General features: G+C 35.0%; 1 long non-coding RNA gene across 12 annotated transcripts in view; it reads left to right on the top strand.

Moving 5' to 3' along the window:
- Positions 1 to 6,432: 6,432 nt before the first annotated feature.
- The window catches only part of LOC141386167 (uncharacterized), a 180,337-nt gene continuing 166,389 nt past the window's right edge, over positions 6,433 to 20,380 (top strand). For all 12 annotated transcript variants that reach the window (XR_015493099.1, XR_015493092.1, XR_015493098.1 and 9 more), the window contains exon 1: positions 6,433 to 6,557. This is a non-coding gene — a long non-coding RNA (uncharacterized LOC141386167). The remainder of the gene's footprint in view (positions 6,558 to 20,380) is intronic.

Below are 20,380 nucleotides of genomic sequence, written 5' to 3'. Positions count from 1 at the left end.
CACAGCGAAACAAATCATCACCGCACAGTTGAGTTGTGGACAGGCTTTTTCTTGGAAAAAATGTCATTTTCAAATGAATTTTGCTTGCTACAATTTGTATCTTAATTGTAATGTATTTTTTTGTTGGTTGGTTATTTACTAGATAAAATAGAAAACGAATAATATTTGAGACATGTCAGTCGGCTATATGCTGCAGCGCCAAGACACAAACTTGTTCGTTAAATAAAATAATAATCTGAATAAAATTAAAGTGAAATATTCAGTTCCAGAGAAGTCTATAAACTGTTTTCACGGTTGATGACAAAACCATCCATTGCGCCGGTCAATTACAATTGTATTCATTTAATCAAGTAAGTAATTTGAATAAGCACTTTTTTTTTCTTTTATGAACATCGGATTGATGTCAGAACCCAACGTCAGGCCAACGTCAGTGTCCAACGTCAGACAGATGTTGCATTTAGGTTATTTTCAAACACAACCAAAAAACAACTAAATATCAACATCTAAAGAGTTACAGCTTGATGTTGTGTGGAAGTTACCACTATGCCCTCTATCTGATGTTGGATTTTGGTTGCCATACCTGGCAAATAAAAACTCAGTATTTGCAACACAATCTCACGGCAATTCGTAACTTTTTCATTTAGTGGCTAATTCGTACAAATTCGTACGATCTAATTCGTACATTTTAGTACGATTTGCGTATCCCCCAATGACGGTTGGGTTTAGGGGTGGGGTTAGGTGCCACGCCTCCTTTTTAAAATTGTACATTTTCTTACGACTGAACTCATACGAATTCATACGAATTAGCCACTAAACTGCCAAAACGTAAAATACTTACGTTTTCTCGTGAGATCAGGCTGGTATTTGATGTCAATATGATGTTGGCTCTGTTGGATTTTGGTCACTTTCCAACACAAACTAAAATCAACTAAATCTTAATATAATTTATTGTCGTTATTGGACGTCAAAATAACACTGTCCTTAGATTCTGGTGATCTAAATCTCTATTGGGAGGTTTTTAAGCGATTGAATGAGCCAAATATTGAGCCAAATATTGTGAATGCAGTGTTAGATGTTCCCAGACACCGAGGACAAGCAGGAGAGCAACTGGAAATGATCTATTTGAGCAAATTGGAGATGGTATAAATGCAAATGACTCCATTTTCCGAACACATAAAGGAGATGATTGAGTTATCCATGACGAATGGGGATGCTCCGACGTCGCTATCACAGGCCACTGTCAAAATGTTAATCAGCCTTATTACCAACTTTATTCCCATTCCTCTATTTTCCAATTCATAATTACACCCTGATTAGGTCATAAGGGCCAGATAAATGGAAAAAGAAGTGTTCGATTTGGGAGGGAGATCAGATTTGCGCAACAGCAAGATGGAGAACATTGGAGATGGATTTAATGTGAGCTGATAGGTTCTCGTCTCTGGATAAATGATACTGTGCATTATTGTTATTATTTCCGAGGTGCTATAAGTGGAGATGGGAATTATAAGCATGGTGGCAAATGTAGTTTGGCGCTCTGCAGTTCTGAATGAGACCAGGAGAACAGAACATCTGAATTATTTGAATTAAAGTAATAATGTTCAGTTTCTTGCACAGACCAATCATCTTGTTTCATAAGAGCGCAGCGTAATGTCAGGGACCAGATGTATTCCTTTCGTTTTGTACTTTTTGTCTCTCTCTCAAATATAACTTTCAAAAATATTAATATTCCAAGATAAAAAGTAACCATCATCCCCAGAGGGCCTGAGAGTGAGTAAAACAACCGCATATTTAATACTTGGGTTTGTTCATTTGACTGTTTGTTCATTCGTTTGCTCGCTTATGGTTCAAACAGAGAAAATTATTTGCCAACAACTTTGTTTTTCTTTCAATAAAGCTTATTTTTTTTTCTATAATTCCCTTTCAAGAGTTCACTTTTAGCTGATGATTGATTATAAGGCATGTTTGGCATGCTGTCCCAGGAGAGAGCCCTGACCTCATAAGATCCTTGAGCCTGGGGCTCCCTCCCGTTTGCAGGGCGAGAGGAGAGTTTGAGCTCAGGTAGGTCTCGAGAACTCCCCTGCTATTTATGTCTAATGACGAATTAGGAATTGCTATAGAGAGATATACTGCTGATTAAGAGCTTGACTTTGGTGCTAATTTGGTTAATTCATCTATGTTGCAAGTTTTTAGACTGTGGGGGGAAACCGGAGAACCTGGGGGAAATGGGGAGCATGGGGAGAAACATCGACTGGCCTGTTAGAGTATTGAACCAGTGACGTTCTTGCTGTGAGGCAACAGTGCTAACCACTGGGTCACCATGCCACCCCATCAAGGAAAAGAGGAGTAGGGCTGGAAGGGGGATTCTTCAAAACGAAGAAGACAGGGAAAGAACTCTGGTTATTCATCATGAGTTAGGAATCATCCAAATGATGAATCATGCATTAGCTAATGGAGGACCAGCAGCGGTCAATCATAAGCGCGCTATCCTCTTCGAATTAGTTTATAAATAAATTTCACTTCTTATTTTTAATTATTATTTTAAGTACTCATTCATTTCTTTTTGTTTTAAATTTGTTGACATTCTCTTGGAGTCTGACATTACTGTCTGAGAAAAAAAGTAATCAAAACAACACTCATCATCCAGGATTACCAATCCACATGTATCAAATGAAATGTTTTTTACACTGTAATTTTTTTCCGTGTTGAATCAGGTGAACTTTTATGGTCATGTCAACTTATATACATCAAACTAAATAAAAATAAAATGTTTAAACTTTGCAAAAAATGTAGTTGAAAAATGATTAATTTATTAAAATAAGTTCTTAAAAAGATTTGGAGTCATGACTTACATGCCCAAAACCAAATGCATTAAGACTCTTATTTCAGTGATGTTTCAATTAATAGTATGTTTCTTTTTCATGCTGAGCAATAAACCGTGTTAATATATTTTGTCACTCAATAATTTAATTGCCATATCTACTGTGAATCCTCTCTGCTCTTTTCTTTGCAGAAGTCTCAAAAGACTTTTGTAAAAACTGTAAGCTTTAAGCTGAACTGTGGTTAATTTTGCTATATCACCTATAGTTTTGTCACACACATTGGTGGCTAATGATTTTGCTTGGATGGCAATTTTCGAGCTTTCAAAGTAAACAGAAAGGTATTTGCTTATGCATGGGCATGCTTATGTGTCTATATCACCTATAGTTTAGTAATTTGGCCAAACTTTGATATATTCAGTGCACTGTAAAACCCAAAAAGTTAAAGTAACTCAAATGGGTTTGTTGTAAGCGGTTTTCTCAAATGGTTTAAGTTCAAAAACTAATGACTGCTGTGAACTTAATCTATTTAAGTTAACGAAGCAATCTAAGCACAGTTAAACCCAATAAATGAAGAGAACTCAAACCAACTGAGTACTGTAAAACTCAATAAGTTAAGGCAAACCGATAAGGAAACCGATTGCACCAAACCATTCGAGTTAATAATAGAATCTATATGAGTACTGTGAACTTGTTCCATTTAAGTTGAAGTGATGAGGTATTTAATTAACTCATTACCTTCAACACTGAGTTCAAAACTCTTTTAAAATGAGCAGAATTAACTTTCAGTAAATTTTTAGTTAACTACACTCATTTCATTTGAGAAAGTTGACATGTTGGGTTTCACAGTGTTTAGACATGTCAAATTATGTCTATCAAAGAAAATAAAAATATTAAGTATAAACTTTGCAGAACTTGATGTAGTTGAAACCTGATTAATATAACCTGAATAAAATACGTTTAAAAGAATTTGTAGTCTTGGTTTATTGTCAAATTATTTTTTTAAAGTGCCCAAAACAGTTAAACCGAATGCATTAACTCTTATCTCAGTGATGTTTCAGAATAGTATGTTTTTTTTTTTTTGTTTTTTTTTTTTCATGCTGAGCAATAAACTGTGTTATTATTATGGTTTGAGCCTCGGCTGGATCAGTTGGCGTTGTATGGAGTTTGCATGTTCTCCCCATGTTTGATTAGGTTTCTTGTGGGTGCTCCAGTTTCCCCCACAGTCCCAAAGACATGTGCTTAAGTTAAATTGTCTGTAGTGTATGTGTTTGAATGCAAGAGTGTATGGGTGTTTCCTAGTGTTGGGTTGTGGCTGGAATGGCATCTACTGTGTAAAAAATATGCTAGATAAATTGGCGGTTCATTCTGCTGTGGTGACCCCTGATTAATAAAGGGACTCAGCAGAAAAGAAAATGAACAAATGGCTGAAATTAAAACTAATGAAAGTATTTTTTCTCTCTGTCTCTTTATCTTCCTCTTAACGTTGGTGTTTGATACAACATCAAACAAGAAAACCTCCTAATAAATAACTTGCTTATTGCAGTAATCCTGAGTTTAAAAAAAAACTTGAAAATTCAGCAGCATGCAAACAATAATAATGTGATGTGGTGCACAACTTTACAAAAAATGCTAAAAAGGCTGGAGCATCTCTGACCAGCGTTGGGATCTCTGTAGTATTAATTAAGCAAACACACATAAATGCACTCTCACGCTCACACACGTTGGTTGCTAATGATTTTGCTTGGATGGCATTTTTCGAGCTTTCAAAGTAAACAGAAAGGTATTTGCTTATGCATGGGCATGCTAATGTGTGTAAAGCTGAGATCAAAATCTCCTGACATAGCAGAGGGGAGCGCAAACATTTTAACATTTACTTAAAGGACCTTGTAAATCAATAGTAAAAGACATTTAGATTACAAATATAGACTCTTTCTGCATGTCAAATCCTTACATCAATAGGTAGCAGCAAGCCTTGTTTTCTTTTTAAAGAGACAGTATTTGCCTCCTATTCTATTGTTTGCTTTAAAAGGAGGGTATCTTTCAATAAAGGATTATACTTTTATAAGTTGTTGCGATTGGAAGAGCATCCGCTTGGTAAAAACATGCTTGATAAGTTGGTGGTTCATTCCGCTGTGGTGACCCTAGATTAATAAAGGGACTAAGCTGACAAGGAAGTGAATGAAACAGAACTTATTATAATATATTATAAATACAAGTTTGTATGATATAAACATGTAAACACATTTACTGATTAACTTATAAGATAAAACAAAATGTAATGCATTTCAAAAGCATGATCTTTCTTACCATTAAACTATTTAAAACATTGATATGAATGAACAATGGGCTCTATGCACAGCAAGTGTTTTTTAGCCAATGATGGACTTCCGGTGAGAGCTTTATGTGACTGTTTTCAATTTCAGAAGGTTCCTTTTACAGCATCGATGTTGTAATGTAATTAAAATACAATCAGTTAAACAGACACAAGCATTCATTTGGTTGTTAATGCATAAAAAGAGATGGAAGACCATGAACACAGACGCTGTCGTTAGCAGCAGGCTAGCGTCGAAATTCCATAAAAAATATAGAGTACAATTAATTTCCTTATTTTTAAGACATGGCACGAAAAAATATAATTTAATGCAGTGCTTCTTGTTTGGTCTGAGACCCAATTTATATTGTATCTCAGCCAGGCAGTGAAGATACTGTAGCTGTTTTTTTTTTTTTTTTTTTTTTTTTTCCATGTAGTAATACTCTATCAATTCTTATTAAAAAAATGCTTTAAAGTCTAGTTTAAAATCACAAATTAGGGACATTCTACCAGAAATGTACAGTTTCACTTATAAAAATGTGACAGGACCTGACCTTGTCTTCATCGAAATAATCAAAAACCAACATAAATTCATACAATTCAACGATGGAATGCATCCTTGATCACTGTCAGCTTCTACATCCAATGATGTCATTTTCTTTACATCATAGCCTTAAATACATTTTGCCCCACATTAATTAATTTATTAATTATTTGTGTTATATATTTGTATAGTGTTTATTTGTAGAATTTATTTATAATTTCATGTTTTAAATCAATTGGTGTGAATGATAAACTTAAACTTGCTATTTCTGAGGTATTTTCTTTTCTAGATAACAGATTTACCTAAATACATAAATAAATAAATAAATAAATAAATAAATAAATAAATAAATAAATAAATAAATAAATAAATAAATAAATAAATATTAAAGCTGCAGGTTCAATTAGGCTGAGGACAAGGACAATGGTATGGTCTGTACATTTGTAAAATTTGTAATTTTTAAATAAACAACAAATATCTGAAAACCAAATGAATGACATATTCATTTACAGAACATTTCAAAGAAATTAACCATCGGTCCATTTTAGAAAGTTTTGGGATAAAATACTTTTTATTTACTGTATTTATGTTTTTATTTCAGGGACAAATAATGTATGTTTCTGGTAAAATGCCTCGTGATTAGTAAAACCACTTGTTGGTATAGGTACAAAACAACAATGCTATAGCACCACTAAAAAGTGTGAACTAATTAACCAAGTGGCGTCATCTATTACTGATTCACTGAATCATTGAATCGCGAACCGATTCACTCAGAACAGGATTCATTTTGAAACGGAACACCTGCTGCCGCAATGCTTACGCTGAGAATTGAGGATTTATTTACAGTTTAGCTTCTTCTCAACGGCTTGCTTGTGAATTAAAGGTAAGTTATTCAGTTCCTTGTTTATTGAACTGTCAGACGCAAATACACAAGCACTGCATTCGTTTTGTTCTTTCTCAGAAACGGTACTTTTAGTTTCAACATGACACTTGTAAATATTAAAAACACGTGTCACCCATTTTGATTAGAACATCCCGAATGCTCTGTGAAAGACTGCAGTTGACCTTACAAGTTATTATTAGGATTATTATCATTATTTTTTTTTTAAATATAACAGCTCAGGGATGAGCTTTTTTGAATAAACGGTTATAAAATTAATGCTTTTTTAATATAGAGGTAAAGTTGGTTTTATATTTGGATATTCATAAATTCTCATTAATAATATAATTTCATATAAAATATTCTTTGCAAATTTTAAATAGTGAAATCATTAGCAGCAAATGACTGATAAAGTACAACATTGTTCACAGCGAATTAGTGTTAATGTTGTTTAGAAGTCATACTTGCATGCTAATTTCAATATTGAATTGAATATTCAAAGTAACATGGTAAACAATACAGAGACTGCTAAATGAACGAATGTGCGAATATAAAACCAACTTTACCTCTTTTTTTATCCGATTAATTGAAAAAATAATCAACAGAATAATTATTAAAATAACCGTTAGTTGCAGCCCTAGTTACATTAGCACTATTTGACGGTGAACAATGTTCTACTTTGATGCTCATTGGCTGCTAATATGATTTCACTATTTAGATTTTGCAAAAATATTTTTTTGATATCATAATATTAAGGAGAAAGTCCGAAAGTCTGATTGTGAATATAAAACCAACTTTACCTCAATTCAAATAACTCAATCAAACTACTACAGTGACAGGACTATTCTGGCTGAAGGCATTGTAGAAAATGTACTGATTGAGTGGCTGGCCAAGAAACATTTATTCCATTTAATTTCTGTCACAGCAAAGCGACTTTATGAGAAAGCACACGTATTGTATTCTTGTGATTGCCTCAGCAGGTGGATAATGAATATGTTTACATCCTTCTTTTTGTTACCACAGAAACTCATTTTTCACTACTAATATTTGTCTGCGCTACGACAAACCATCCACGTCAAGCGTCACTTCATATCCAAAGCAAGCTAGGCTACTGTTTTTCCTGATATACAGCTTTGTAATGTTTTGTATGACATCTGAAACTAGCTGTAGAGCTGCTGCTATCTGACAGATATTGTGAAGATGGAGATTTTTCAGACCAGCTCATGTATTGACGGATTGTTTGTGAGGCCCTTGGTCCATAACAATAAAACGATTGCAATGATATAGCAGAAAGAGGTGTATTAATTATATTTGATGCGGTGGAGAGAGCGGCCTCGCGCTATGAAAGGCAAGATTTATTGTTTTACCTATAGGTCAATAGCCTATTCACATCAAGGAACAGTGAGTCTGGGCAAGCTGTTACTCGAAATAGTCTAATTCATCATAATTAAGAGAGGCTTTAAGAATCCGAGGGATAGCATTGAAAGTTGTATTGAACATAGCATCGAGCTATTCACAGTGGCTGCCACTAGTTTAATACTTAATAAACTAGGACGGGTTTGTTACTGTGCTGGTTTTGGCAAGGCTTTTCCAACTTTTAAGTGCATTATGTATTTGATTTTTGGCTCTCGTATAAGGACAATGATGCTTTTGATGGTCCCTGCTTTGAGACAGTCTGCTTCTGATTTGGTTATTAAATTAGCTACAGCTGAGAAATCAGATAATGAGACTTTTTTATTTTTTTCTGGTTTTTGAAATGTTGTCTGTCTAGTAGCTTCAGACCTCTGGCGCTGATTGGTTGCGGTCGTGCTATGTGTTGCCAGTCTTGGTCAGCCACACTGGTTGGCAGTGACCGTCTATGAGAAAGACAACAAAACCTCTGTGATGCGTTTGGCCTCAGACAAGCCATTTAGAAATGTTGCTTTGAAGCAAGTTGTTAATGGTGTACACGCAAGGTGTAATACACATTGCCAGTTTGGGAGATAATATTGGAGGATGAGAAATGTCTGAGGTACAAACGACTGCAAATGTAAACTAAACAGGCTGTTGGAAGCATATTTTGGGCTTTATAATTGATCACAGACGTTTGTATGGAAGTCATACAGCCTTTTTATTTCTTTCCAGAGCTGTAATACAGGAGTGAGACTATATAACGGCCAGGGTTGGACTGGCCTACTCAAACTAAAGGCTGGCCCACCCAAAATCAAAAACTCTTTTTTTTTTTTATTATAGAAAATCTTGAAAAGAAAGCATGTGATTAATGTAGGGCAAATTAGGAATGTAATTTAATGTTGATGATAAACTGAGTACTGTAGTCATTGTGAGTTTGTTGATGTAATTTAAAATCGCACTCCATTGCACAAAAATGAAAATGTCCAACTATTGCTCCATACTAGGGCTGGGCCGATAAACGATAATATACCGATTCGCGATAACATTTAGATCAATAACTATGATAAGCTCTAGACTTTTTTTTTTAAACTCTGTATTGTTTTAAGAGCCAATCACACAGCAGAAATGTGCAACAATAGGAATCTAAATATGAGAGACGTCTTGAATTTTGGGCCACCGAATTTTTATCGGCCGAAAATGTCCATTACATTTTATATGAGGACGTCTCTCATATTTAGATTCCTACTGTTCCCTCAAATTTTTGTGACTTCAGTCATTGTTGGGCTACTCTTCTAAATCTGGAAGCATCTTATGTTGAAATGTATATCATAATCGTTCAAGATGGAAAATACTTATTGAGATTGCATTTTTGCCATATTGCTCAGCGCTACTCCACACGTTGCACTGATAAGCACAAAGTTTTATTTTTTTTTGGTCCATTTGATCAAAACAACCACTCTGACAATAAAGCTGACTGATTTGCTGGTCAAGAAAGGACATTATGGGTACGTGGAGAGGTATGATAATATTATTATAGCAATTAATTTGTATTTAGCCTTACATAAAAACCCTTATTTGCCCAGTTTTGTAGCCTAATGCTGCGTTAGAAGGAATAGCGTTAAACATGAGTGATTTACATGTTAAGTCAATGCAAACACTTGAATAGACATCCTGTGGTGCGATACGCGTAAATGAGGTGCCTCAAATGATGTGATTTGCGCAAATGAGGTGGCCCGAGTTGAGCGTTTTGCACGATTGACACGCGTATCACATGTTTCGCACTCATTCGAAAATCTCAACTTCAGCAGACATTCGTGCCACGTTAACCTAGCAGGAGCATGCTCTTGTGGGGGCGTGATTATGACGTAGCAAAAATCCTCCTGCCGACACCGGACAACAGTTCGTCAAACTGGGCTAGGCTCAGTCAGAAGCACCGCTTAAAGCCTCCATCATCCAGGTATAGTTTCTGGAGGAGTTTATGAGCTCACAGAGCTGGGTGCACATCAGAATGGATCTAGTGGACTCAGGCATGGCTTTAAACAAATAGACGCTGACAGGATTATGTTTAACATTTAACATACAATTTATCATTTTGCAGCCCTAATACAATATCATTTACAATATAAATTAATATATAATTTAATAGCTCAAGCTAGCTAATACATGTTGCCTGTATTGATAATTAATTTACTGCAGCCTGTGATAAGGCAAATGCACTCCTAGTTCATGTTGTTGTATTTTTGTTTCTAGCTTAATAAAAAAAAATAGACAAACAATTTCAGTATCAGAATAAGACTCTTAATTTTGCTTTCTTATTTCACAAAGTCTGCTTTCTATTGACCTTATTCTAAAATGTGGCGCTGCGCCTGTTTTCTAGTTGTTTTAGAAGCTCCGATTCAGTTACCTATAGGAGAAATGACTAGGAATATTAAACGGCAGAAAACAGTCAAACTGCTGGTTCCGCAAACAAATGTTTGCATGACTATATAGACCAAATAGAATAATATAATAAGGAAATATCAGTTTGCAACATTAAACAATCTAAAAATGAATGGAAGTGAATGAGACCGGAAGTCTCGAGCCAAAAAGATTCAAATGGCTGCGCCCACTCGTCGGCGAAGAATAAGGTGAATAGGCCTCATGACAAAGCGAATGATTTATGTATTTTGCTAAATGAGCGTTGGAACATACCAGCTCACACTTTATTAAATCAATTACTAAATTATCAGAAATGACAGATATATAACTCACTTGGTTTAAGAGTAGGACCACTACTTTAAAACTTCTGGCCTTACCCCTGCTGCACACCATACTGTAGTGAAGTCAGGTGCAACTGTTTTATTCCCACACTTTTTCCATCATCAAGGACTTTTATATTGTAAATACATTTTAGGCTTTATTATAACTCCTCAACTAGGGTTGTAACGGTATGAATTTTTCACGGTATGATAATCGTCTAAAACAATACCACGGTTTGACGGTTTCGCGGTATACGGTATGTTACAAATGTTACAAAATAATAGAACAGTGAAGCAAATTTGACTTTTTCCATATAATATATTTTTAGTTACTATAAACAACACCACTTACAATGAACAAATAAAAATAAGAAAATAATAAATAATGTGTCAAAGTCCAAATAAAGTCCAAATAAACATGGTGCAAATCCTCAGTAAAAAAATAGATATAAATATTTACTATACTATAAATAGTTACATAACGAAACTAGATTCAATATGGAACATCCTTAGGTTCTATGTGCCAGCATGGATTTGGATGTGGTTGTATGCAATGCAGACAAACAGCTGCATCTTCATTTGTGTCTTTTGAAAACAGCAAGAGAAGCAGTTCGTCTTTGCTGTGTCACTGTTTTGTCATGTTTCTGTGCTGCTGTGCATGCAAAAGTACTTAGTATGAGAATTATTTCATGCGAAACTTTTTCTTTTGCGTTTTATTTAGCCGCGCATAAATGTATGCCTTTCTCTCATTCCGTGTTGTTCAAAAAGCTTGGTCCACAAACAAAAGCGAAACCTATGCTTATTGGTTGTGATATAGCGAGTTTGAACCAATCTGGGCATGGAGGAGGGACAATGCATCAATGTATCATGTCTGATTTGTCCGGAGACACAGTGACGAGCGTTTCTTTGTCAAATCAGCGTTGTCAAATGTTGATGACGTAACCGCACTGATTCCGGAGCCTCTGAAAGTCCGCGAATGTTATATGATACAGCACTGGAAAGCTGAGATTCTCTTTTTTATGCCAATCTTTGAATTGTATGAATCGGATCAGCGGATCAAAAGTTATTAAACATTTAAGAGCAATACTTATTTTTAGCCGCGGGCGGCTGTCTCGGTCTTTAAGGGTTAAAACCGTTGGTATGCAATTGTTCATGGTATGATAATCGTGCACGTTCAAATCGTGGTAAACCGTCATACCGGTATATTGTGACAACCCTATCCTCAACACAACTAACATTTTTCAAAATAATATTCAAAACACATTTACACTATTATAAATCATATTAAACTTACTGATTTCAGTCAGCTATTCTAGGAAAAACATCCTATACTAATCACTAGCCTGCGGCTGCTAGTTGACACACAGCTCTGTAAACAGACAGTGATTAGACAGACTGTGATCGTATGCCGTTTAATCTGTCAGTACTAATCAATGTCAGATACATTCATTTACGACTGGGCGCATACATGGTTTTAGTATTGAAATGACATGAGCATAGACAAGCCAGCAGTCAAAATATCGCTTTCCTTATTTAGTGCAGAAATGAACTTGCTTTAACTACTAAGGCATTCAGGAAGAGTAATATGTCGCCAAAGGCATCTCTAATGCCCGGCAGCTCTCCATCATTTCAGACGGCATGATTTACACCTATCATAGTTTTTTGCTCCACATATATTCCTATTTCCTTTATTTGTTACCAACCAACCACCATAGGCAATATTTTTCGACGTGCTTGAGATATGAAAGTCTCTTTGGTATTCGAACAATAATACAGCACATATGTTTTAACATTCTATCACTCCATTATCATTCTATTATATAAATAGCAAACGGCAAGTACACAAGCAGCGATTTTGCTGAAAATATACCCATTTCTCTGTGATTTATGGACAGATTTGTGCAGGGACTCAGCTGATCGTAGACTCTGCCAAAGTTCCGACTGATGCAGCTGAAAGCGGAGCTGGCAGACAGACAGACATCTGACGTCCTGCTTTATAATTTACCCCACACATGGTAACAAAGATGTTTATGTGGCCATGCTGATGCATTAGAAGCCAAATGGTGAGAAAACAAAGACACATGGGCTAGGGAAAAAAGAGATGCAGATTTTATATAAAAATGGATTGAAATTGAATAAATGTATGCATTAAGGATCTCAGCATGGCTGTGTTTATTTGATTAAATATACAGTACTGAAACCCTTTATTATTAAGTAAAATAACTGTTTTTAAATATATTTAAAAAAAGAATCAGTCGCATAGAATAAACAGAATAAAAGTTGACAAGAACGGATTATTTGGTTTTACATCAACTTTGATGAAAGGTTTTGATCCACTTCTAATGTTGACTACTGTATACCAGGTGGTATTCTATGCATATTACAATTTGGGTGGTAAGAGGGGTTTTAAATGACCTAGATCAAGTAAAATTACTTAAAATGAAGTAATTTTAGCATGCCAAAGTGAAGTTTAAGCATATTAAATATATATTTTTGTACAACAAAATTGTGGCTATTGAAAGTGGTTAATAACTTTAAAAACTACTAGCCGCAGTGGCTTGTAAGCAAAAAAGTTATTGTTGAGCCCTATATGTATGTCTTTATTGTGAATTTGCTAACCTCTTAGCACCCCCATGTGCGGCCCATTTTAAATATCCATGCCATGGCATTGGTAAAAATCGTAAAAGTCTTAAGTTAACCAGAGCAGTTCATGTACAGCTTGATTTTTAATAATTAATATGCATAAATTGTCATTTGATAAGGGTTAGGAATTTTATTTGAGCGCTTAAATGGCTAAAGCTCTTGTTTCAGTCACTTCTATAAGTGGAACTCGAGTCAAATCTGATGGGCTTGATCCCAAGTAATGATCTTGCATGACTGGATAAGTTAGTATTTATTTGTTAATCAATGTATTTATTGATTGATTGATTATAACAGAAAAAAGTCACAAATAAATAAAATCCAATATTAAATTTGCATCTGGGAAAATATACTAATGCAAATTTAAAGTATAGCTGCAAGCAGCAATTATTGGGGCCAAGCAGCTTAGTAGCCACATCATAAACAAGGACGGCAACAAGCTACACAGTACGACATGATCTGAGCCAAGTTAGGTGGAAAATGGGCTAACGATCTATGGAGAGTTCAAACAACAGATTTTCAAACTAATTTAAGATGGTGGACAGGAGTCATGTCAATTAGGGAATAAATAATATCCATGTTCTCTGTATGATGCAAGGCATCTGCAAGACCAGTCTCAAAACCATTCAAAAGTCATTTGATAATTTTTTTATGATTTCTATTGATGGCGGACAGGAGGTTTGGCAGATTATGGCATAACTGGTATCAGTGTTGTCGGCATGATCCAAGGAATAATTTGAGACCAATCTCTTCAAAATAAGCATATGCAGTCAGAAGTTATTACCAAATTAGCAAGTTTCATTAGTAACAGCTAATGAATGTCTTATAATTCTTAACCCATAGGTGGCATTGTCACCAGATTTTAATGTTGTGGTCAGTGTGAGGCGACAATGACAGACCTAAAAGACCTGGTGTCATTATCTTTAACTGTCGCAGAGATACAGCCTCAGATGTAGTTTGTTCATAGCAGAACCCTATAGAGAGTCTGAGGCATGATGGAGAATAGGGTCAGATGTGATGCAGAAACTCAAGATGTGGTGGTTTTCACATTTCACGCTCTTCGCACTGCCTGTCCTACAAGTTCCTCCTGTAGGCAACCTTTCCCTCTATATGTGTCTCAGTTCCTCGTTATCGTCTGCCCTTAAGGCACCTCTTCCTCTCATTCAGAAGCACTTCCAGGTCGCAGGTTTGCCCAAGGCGTTTAAACCTCAGCTGATCATCTCTTCACGGCTTTCTGTGGTCACTTGCTACCTGCATGCAGGTGAATAAGGTTGTCGGGAGGTGAAAAAAAAAATATTGATTGGGTATATGGCAAATCCAAAGCATTATTGCACCAGGAAGTCTGGTTAATGAGCCGACAGTAGTTAAAATTTAGTTTTGTGTGTGCAACCTGTTTTTGAGTGACATAACTTGAGAGTTTACCAGCAGTGGGAGTGACATTTAACACTCTTGCTAACGTTCGAAAACATTGTGTGTATGCAATATTGCCGCAGGCTAGGCTTAGTGGCAGCCTCAATGTCTGGTGTGAGTAGTTGTTCGTTGGCTGTTTTTTAGCTTTTTTCTGCTTTTCTGATCAGGACATCCTAAAAAATAGGGGTTTCTGTTTTAGTGAAATGTGTTTATTTTTGCTACACAGGCTTATTGTAAATACATGCTTCAGCCTATTTTAGCATACAGTACTTTAACATCACAGTTATTAATGTCTACACCTTCCCAAACCCTAAACCCAACCATCAGAGTTATTAATGTTTACACCTACTACAAACCTAAACCCTACCATCATCTGTATTATTGTCTACACCTTCCCCAACCCTTAACCCAACCATCATCATTGTTAACATTTACACCTTCCCCGACTCTAAACTCAACCATCATTGTTATAAATGTCTACACCTACCCCAGCCCTTAACCCAACCATCACAGTTATTAAGTTCTACACCTTCCCCAACTTTAAACCCAACCATCACTGTTATTAACGAATACACCTTTCCCAACCCTAAACCCAACCATCATCGTTATTAACATCTACACCTTTCCCAAACATAAACCCAACCATCATCGTTATTAACATCTACACCTTTCCCAAACATAAACCCAACCATCATCGTTATTAATATCTACACCTTCCCCAAACCCAAACGCAAGCTTCATTGTTATTAATATCCTCACCTTCCCCTAACATAAACCCAACCATCATCGTTATTAACATCTACACCTTTCCCAACCCTAAACCCAACCATCATCGTTATTATTATCTACACCTTTCCCAAACATAAACCCAACCATCATCGTTATTAACATCTACACCTTTCCCAAACATAAACCCAACCATCATCGTTATTAACATCTACACCTTCCCCAAACCCAAACACAAGCTTCATTGTTATTAATATCCTCACCTTCCCCTAACATAAACCCAACCATCATCGTTATTAATATCCACACCTTCCCCAAACCTAAATCCAACCATCAGTTATTATTGTCTACAACTTTCTCAACCCTAAACCCAACCATCATCGTTGTTAACATCTACACCTTCCCCAAACCTAAACCCAACCATCACTCTTATTAACAAATACACCTTCCCCAACCCTAAATCCAACCTTCATCGTTATTAACATCTACACCTTCCCCAACCCTAGCCCCTATCATAATTTTTAATAAAGTCTCCACCTTCCTCAACCCTAAATCCAACCATCACTGTTATTAACGAATACACCTTCACTTCAGGTCAGAATAACAAAACATGCAAAAATGAGTGCAGTATAGCAGCAGTGAGGAGCATCCCAGACACTAGCTCCCCATTTAAAAGATTTTTTTAGCAAAATCTGTAATTTTCAGTGTGTATTGGGGTAGAGATGGCTGGTTCCTTTACTTGAAAGCTCAGATTTGTGTATCATAGTTTGTGTTGTAGAAAGTTTGAGGTTTACTGTATCATTATTATTCACACCTTAAAGTTTGCTTTGATTGTTCAGCATTTGCGCTTTACCATAGCACACACTTTGTAACATTTTATCTATCAAATTTAAGAGTCTCTTTTACTCTTGTTTATTTTATCATGAAGATATGAGATATTTTGTTTAAATAATTTTGTTTTTGACTATTAAAACTATTTGCCTTAGTAATGTTTGTAAATTAAAATAAAGTGGTTAAATAATAAAAAAAATATATATAAATATACATAATATTCCAAAATATATAGTTAAAAACATTCAATAATTATCAATATTGAATGATATGAAACATGATATTGTGATAATTTTTTTGGAATATCATCCAGCCCTAAGTATGAGTTTGGTATACCTCGGTTTTGGAATCACGGTCCGATAGTTGCACGTTTAATTAGGAATAACAACAATCCCCCAGTGCTTGCTTTTTCTGTTTATTTTGAACAGGCAGAAGTGTTTTGTTACAGAACTGTTTGTTTAACAAGTTGTTCAGCTACAGAATTGAACAGGATGCAAAAGTAGAGTACCGTTACATTCCTTCTGCCTTCACTACAGCATGTCTGTAACCTAAACTAAACTAATATAACATACCGCTTTGTTTTGAACCACTTTGCGAGCCTGAACAAATAAATGCTTTGTTTGTAACGAGGAAAACATTTTAGGTGATCTTTTAATGGTGTAAATTGCTTTATATGTCAAAAGATCAAAGAAAGTTTGATTTGCCGAGTCATGACCCCTTTAAAACAACTTTCTGAAATGTTCTTTCTTGCTTTTTTAATCGCATTCCCTTCACCTAAATCTCACTTAAGCAACAGCGTATTTAAAATGCCGTATAACCTTTTCGCCAGGAGAAACAGACAGTTCCTCCATTAACCACAACATTAATATGAATGCGCTGTGTGTGCGAACCACAAACAGAAGGGTGAACGATTCAATCTCATGCCGTGTCCTTTGCGTCCTCCCTACGAGGAGAAGAGCTTTGTGAAGATAATCACTTAAAAGAAATTAACCATCCTTTTCTCAGCTGCTTGTTGCTTAGTAACTTTACACCATCTGGGAGACAAATATTTCCAGCGAGGGAGAGACCGGGAGCTCTGCGAGACTATCATGTGCATGTATTAATTATCTGTTTTATACACTATTTAAGCAGAGAATGAAATGTCTTTCCCATTAGATTAACTGAGATTAATTCTCTCGCTTGCGCTCGCACATTGACTTGCGCTAGGAATGAACAATGGCATAATGCATGACTGTAGGGTCTCATCGAGGAATCATCAGCCTGGCCCTTTGCACACAGAAGTCATGCATGAAAGTTTTGTGTAAATAGTGTTGGGTTTGACTTCAGATAATATAGGAGCAGACAGTCCACATGTGGAACAAATGGGTTAGGGTTAGGGTTAGGGTAAGCTGGTGTTTGGTGTGCAGTCTTGCTCAATATGGCATCCAAGTGGATGCTGCCCACTGCTGGTGGGTGAAGAGATTCCCCCAAAAATGTGTAAAGCGATTTGAGTGTTCAGAAAAGCGCTTTATAAATGTATGGAGTTGTTATTATTAATACCTTTTGACAGTGGAAACGGACAATAAAACACCCTGAACTGTAGCATATCGTTTTTTTCCGTACTAAAACCAGCCAAAGGTAATGGTTAATTTTGTATTAACAATACAGCAAAAATCTAATAATAGAACAAACATTTGGAACAAAATAAAAAAAGTTTACTTGTTTGTTCGTTTACAGTAAAAACAGACTTATTTATGTTTTACTTTATTTTACTCTTGTGTCAGAATGCATTTAAGCGCCACTTGGTTTTTGAAAAATTTCAACTTTTCTCAGCTAAAACCATTTTGCTTTCCATTGCAAGAATCAGATGCTTTGTTTCCAGTGAAGACTTGTTCATGCTTTTATCAGCAGCAGGGTGGATTACTGTAACTGCCTCCTCACTGGTCTTCCTAAAAAGACAATCATTCAGAACGCTGCGGCCAGGATTCTGACCAGAACCAGAAAATCAGAGCACATCACACCTGTCCTCAGGTTTTTACACTGGCTCACAGTTATATTCAGAATAGAAAAAAAAAATAGTTTAAAGTATTATTACTTGTCTATAATGGCCTAGGACCTCAATACATTACAGATATGCTCACTGAATACAAACCTAACAGATCACTCAGATCTTTAGGGTCTTATAAACTAGAAATTCAAAGAGTTCAGTCAAAGCAGGGTAAATCAGCTTTCAGCCATTATGCCCCTCGCTGCTGGAATCAGCTTTCAGAAATGATCAGATGTGCTCCAACATTCAAATCGAGACTGAAAACACATCTGTTTAGCTGTGCCTTTACTGAATGAGCACTGTGCTACGTTGCACTATTATGTTTTTTCTCTTCTTTTTCATTCTTTTATACAACATTTTATCTGTTTTTGTTGTTTTTTAAATCTTTTTTATTATTTGTTTTATTTTTCTTGTACTTGTTTCTTTTATTCTTGTTTATGTAAAGCACTTAGAATTGCCACTGTGTATGAAATGTGCTATATAAATAAACTTGCCTTGCCTTGCCTAGAAAATGACTTTCTAAACAGCAACTTAATGAGTAAAGCTAGTGAAAATAATTTAATTGAATTTAGTTTTTATGAAATATTTTTTTTACGTTGTTTATATTTGTTTAATTGGCTGCTGCTGGTTACATATATTATATTATATTATATTATATTAAATTATATTATATTATATTATATTATATTATATTATATTATATTATATTATATTATATTTTAATCAATTTCTGACTTACTGAATAATTTTCATAATAAATCGTTTTCAAAGTAAGTAAATTCATTTTACCTAAATACATGCATACATATTTATATTTATCAGTTACATTTAGTAGTAGGGCTGCATGATATTAGAAAAATATGATATTATGATATTTTATTTTCCTGCGATAAATATTGTGTTAATGAATAGTTTCAGAAAATGGTTTGAATAGCTCTGCTTTCTGGAAAGTGTAATCATATTCAGAAAAGTACAGAAATGAAATAATCACTATACGCATTTGTTTTTATGTCTCTGCTTTGACAAACACAAAGATTAAGGCAGAACCTTTTTTTCCAACAAATTCGTAGAAGTACAGTCATTAAATACAATTCTGTAGCATCTGGTCAACTATATTTGAGACTCAACAACATCGTTATATTGTGCACCCCTATTCAGTAGTATTTTAGATATAGGAGAAAATGCTAATTAATTTTACAGAAGCCTTAATTATTTAAAAAAGTTGACTTAAAGCATTCCATATTGCAACATGCAAAGAGGCAAATGTTGTGTATTTTAGTGGTTATTTTTTTTATTTGCACCATAAATCACAATGAATGAATGAATGAATGAATGAATGAATGAATGAATGAATGAACAGAACATATTAAAAACAACACCAATATAATATAAAAAATGTATTTTAAGGGGCTTAAAGCAATGTTTTGTTAAAAATACAAATACAAATTAATAAATTAATGAATCTCAACTTTTTGACTGTAAGCTTGCTCCATCCTTTAAATGGTTTATTCCATATGTACTATCATTATACATTTGTTGTTTTACCAGAAGATTGAGAAACACTAATGTAAATTGAAATATCAATGTCTATACATCAAAAGTAAAGCAACTAGCATAGCAAGATGTTCTCTTACTTCTAGAAAAGTAATCACACATGAGGGAAATGTTTTTAATGCCATCCTTTTTTAGCTACAGTAAAAGTACCATCTAAAAAGTAATGGCCTTGCAATTATTTTCTTATATTTTCTTATTTTAATGCTTTTTTTTTGTCCTTTAAAAGGCACGAACATTCAAATCAAACCGAGACATTTGAAAAAAAAAAAGGACTAATGTTCTTTTAGAAGCATCTTACAGCTCACATCTGTCATAGAGACATTGATGCATTCTTGCATATAGTGCTGTCACTAAAAAAGAAACGCATATTAATCAAATTTAATAGCTACAGCTTTAGGGCTTCAACCCGTGAGAGTTTATGAAGCGGCATAGACGAGGTCGGCATTATAGGGGGTCCGTTCTGAGTCCCCCAAGCCAAAATGTTAATTCTTTTAAGCATACTTTATAGC

The sequence above is a fragment of the Danio rerio genome, chromosome 6 (assembly GCF_052040795.2).
Source record: "Danio rerio strain M-AB ecotype USA chromosome 6, GRCz13ab, whole genome shotgun sequence".
Lineage (NCBI taxonomy): Eukaryota > Metazoa > Chordata > Actinopteri > Cypriniformes > Danionidae > Danio > Danio rerio.
This window is presented reverse-complemented; position numbering and strand designations above follow the sequence as displayed.